Source organism: Etheostoma spectabile, unplaced genomic scaffold (genome assembly GCF_008692095.1).
Source record: "Etheostoma spectabile isolate EspeVRDwgs_2016 unplaced genomic scaffold, UIUC_Espe_1.0 scaffold00019194, whole genome shotgun sequence".
Taxonomy (NCBI): Eukaryota; Metazoa; Chordata; class Actinopteri; order Perciformes; family Percidae; genus Etheostoma; species Etheostoma spectabile.
The window spans coordinates 19672-23647 of NW_022604734.1; the positions used below are offsets into that span (position 1 = coordinate 19672).

General features: G+C 42.5%; 2 non-coding genes across 2 annotated transcripts; one reads left to right on the forward strand and one right to left on the reverse strand.

The window, feature by feature from the left end:
• Nucleotides 1–2081: 2081 nt before the first annotated feature.
• Nucleotides 2082–2163, reverse strand: trnas-uga (transfer RNA serine (anticodon UGA)). Its single transcript has one exon. It is a non-coding gene; the product is annotated as a tRNA-Ser (tRNA).
• Nucleotides 2164–2527: 364 nt separating this feature from the next.
• Nucleotides 2528–2599, forward strand: trnaq-cug (transfer RNA glutamine (anticodon CUG)). Its single transcript has one exon. It is a non-coding gene; the product is annotated as a tRNA-Gln (tRNA).
• Nucleotides 2600–3976: the final 1377 nt, after the last annotated feature.

A 3976-nucleotide genomic window follows, 5' to 3' on the forward strand; every position in this document is an offset into this window, starting at 1 on the left:
CGTGTAGGGAATGGTCCAGGTGTGTGGATCTTTATGGATTTTGGGTAAAAGGTAGAAGTATCTAGGGCGTGGTTGGTCTGGTCCAAAGAGATGATCCCTCTGTTTAGCTGTGATGAATTTCTTGTTGTAAAGTGTTTGGATGATGTTCCTCAATTGTGCCTGGGTTGTGGTTGGATGCCTGATTGGATGGGTTGGTAGTGCTCGGTGTTAGATAGTTGTCTGTTGGCTTCAGTGAGGTATTGGTTTCTGTCCATAATGACGATCTTCGATTCTTTGTCGGCCGGTTTGATGATTATGTTTGGGTTTTGTCGGATTTGTGATAGTGCCCGGCGTTCGTCATCTGACAGGTTATCGGGGGCCTCCGGTGGTGGTTGATATGAACGTAGGGTCTGTTTGTTATTCCGGATAAGGTTTTTAATTGCAGGGTTGACTTGATGTTGGAGTGGTTCCCAGTTGGACGGTTGAGTGAATGGGTGAGCTGAGTGTGGTTGGTTATGGATGTAAAAATGGCCGATTAATTTGATCCGTCTGTGGTATTTGTGAAGGTCCCTGTGTAGTTCTTCCTAATCGAATTTTGATGGCCTTGGAATGAAGGAGAGTCCCTTTTCCAGAACTGAGAGCTGCATGGGTGATGGGTTGAAGAGTGTGGATAAGTTTAGGATGTTGGAGGAGGAGGTCCAGTCCAGATCATGTTTAGTAGTGATATCAGGTGGGGGATCAGATGGGTTGCTTTTATTAGTGCAAACCATGGCCGGGTTGGTTTTGGGTTGTCTATAAATTTAACCGTTCGCACCAATACTTGAAAATGTCTGTGCTGTAGTAGTCGTCCAATGAATGTTATCTGATTGTGTAGTAAATGTGTCGTGTGGTATTTCTGCCAGAAACGGTAAGTATGTGGCTATGGTGTATTGATGAGTGTGAGATTGCCTTGTTGTGTGCTGGTGAGGTGAGGTGAGAAGTTAATGATGGGAAATAGATGTCTGCATTGTGAATGTTTCTGTGGCCTGTTGTAGAGGATTTTGAGTTGCTTACATGATGTTTGCTTGGGGTCCTCATCTTTATTGTTGATTCCAACGGATATGATCACGATATTGGGATGTGGATTGGGGGTGGTTTCTTACAGATTTCAATGAAGTGGTAGAGTTTGGCCCCGGATAACTGTCCAGCTGTATCATGGGTTGGAGTGAGGTGGGATCCTGTTAATGTTTGAGTCGCCGAGAATTAGTACTTCTTTTTTGCCTTAAAACGACCAGTCAGTGATCTTCCGGGTGGGGCGAGCCATGTATAATTAGGTTTAAATGTTTTGGTATGAGGGGATGCGGATGGACAGAAGAGCAACAAACGTCCCATTTGGACTTGAACTTCTATCCTTTCAGTTAACAACCGACCGCACTGACCTATTGCTCCACAGAGACTGCGCCTGGCTGAAGTTTTATGAGCGCCAGCTTGATCTTTAAGCTACAAGCATTTGCTTTATGGCCTTTTGAGGTTGTGCTGCACATGTATGCTTATCAGGCTATTTTCCTGTTACTCAGAAATTGGAGAAGCTGCCTCTGTGGTCTTCTGCAGAAGGATAAATCCCAGAGTTGGATCACTCCAGGGAGCTCGATCTTTAAGCCAGAAGCATTTGCTTTATGTGAGCTTTGCTAACTGTGAGAAACTGTCACAAACGCAGATGCGAGGTGATGCAGCGGCGTCTAGAAGCTGAGGAGACAGGCTTAATTGCGGGTGGTGGAACATGTCTATGTCTGTGGATCCTCATGGAGGCAGCTTGATTGATTGTTATGTTCCCTTATTTGTGCGATATAACAGAGATCTAATGTTTTATCAAACCTGGTTGGGAGAGTAACCTTTCTGGTTACTTCTTGACAGATAAAGTAAGTAACGTCACTCAAAGAAAGTTACTGGCTGGGAACCAAAGCCATATCAACTGCAACACATCTGGGCATTGAGAATGAAAATAAATGCTCAGAGATGCATCAGTGGCTTCCAGTAACTATTTGATATTATAGTATTGTCCATGAAGGTACATCTGCCATTTGTTATAATGAGATGTATGACCACAATTAAAGAGCGCCTCTCCTTGTTGGCAGGATTTGAACCTGCGAAGAGAGACCCCAATGGATTTCAAGTCCATCGCCTTAACCACTCGGCCACAACAACCTGAAAAGCAGTGCAATACTGATTTGCACTAATATTTACACTGACTCACGAAAAAAACACGAGTAAAATTAAAAAACACTGCATAAACTTTGCTACCGTGTGTTTATTTAAATATGGGTACACTTTACATGTAGGTGTATACTTTACTGCAAATTAAACTGAGATGTCAGGGTTTCAATCTCCACCTCTGAAAAGTCCTGCTTCTTAGCCGGATTACGTCCGGCCATGTCGTAAATAGTAGGGGCGAGGACTCAAAACCGAGAATATATTGGGGTGTGATATTTTAATTGTTGTGATTGTTGTGTGCCTTTAATATCACACATGTGGATATAATGAAAGAAACTGCCTAGCAAACTCTATTGAAGGTTCCATGGTGTAATGGTTAGCACTCTGGACTCTGAATCCAGTGATCTGAGTTCAAATCTCGGTGGAACCTGGTTTTAAGCCACAGCACAGGTGAAAACATTCAACCTTTCAACTTTCCACATCTAGTTTAAAGTAAGCTTATGTTGGTGGGGGCATGTTGAGGAGTCACCTGGTTGTTAATGTAACTTGAAGGACCTCCAAATTTGACAGTATTGACTGGAAGTGATAGACTTTGAGTTGCATGGGGGATACAAACTTTGTATTCAGTCTCATAATCACCATAAAAATAAGCTATCATTGAAATTTGAACTTGTGTTGCTGCAGTCTGAGTATACAGTGTTCATCCTGAATGGGCCAGTATAGAGCATCAGAATTGCTTGATGAATGGTCTATTAGCTTTGGAACAACCCACAGCTCTCCATTGTCAGATATGGGTGGGGTAGTGGGCAGTGTGTCCAACCCCTTTCTGTGTAAAAAAAACAACTAAAGAAGTCTCTTGGATGAGAGACAAAACTTTTGCGGAGAATCTTTTACCAAGTCCAGTTGCCCTTGGCCTAGTTGTGAACTTTTGGGGTAATAACATGGATCAGGAACCAAAACGGACACATCTGGACTCAATGTGGGCATTGTACAGCAATATTTTACACGTTTAGACCATGAAGACAGTTATCAGTATATTTCCCATCTGGCAGGTATATCTGTGGACACAGTTGGACATTTTGAAGATAATTGCACAATGTTGACCCAATTGTCAGTCTATTTCCCATCTGGCAGGGACATTTCTGGATTCAGGTGGACAGTGGTGGATCTTGATTCCCACCATAGGATTTGGACATAGACAGTTGAGAAAACTTCCCTAGTTAACTATGACATGGATGACTGAGAACCTACTATATCATGTTTAATTTACTATATTATAATTTTTTAAACAGGTCCTACTGAAAATCTGTTGGATCAGTCAGGATGGCCGAGCGGTCCAAGGCGCTGCGTTCAGGTCGCAGCCTCCACTGGAGGCGTGGGTTCAAATCCCACTTCCGACAGCTACCGTTTTTCTGAGACATGGTATATTACTTATTGGCGAGACATAACAAGAAAAAACAACAAGAAGAGGTGGGGGAGATAGAGTAAAGCCCTGACAGAATACAGACAAAAGATGTCAAATAGTGTCAATTGAGACCAGAAGAATTGGAGAAAAAAAACTAGCTTCTCTTTTCTCCTGTTTTGTACACAACCCAAAGTTTTACAAAACAAAAGATAACTTTCACTAAATCCCTCAGTTAAATCACAGTCAATATTTGTCTCACAAACTGTCTCAATGTCCAATTAAAATCATTTATCCAACAGAATTGAAACTTTAACTTACCCCGCTGTTTGAAATTGCTTCCTTGTCATTTGGATTTCAGAGTGGAGTCAGCGAGCCCTCAGTGGTTTCTGACCCTCTCTCTCT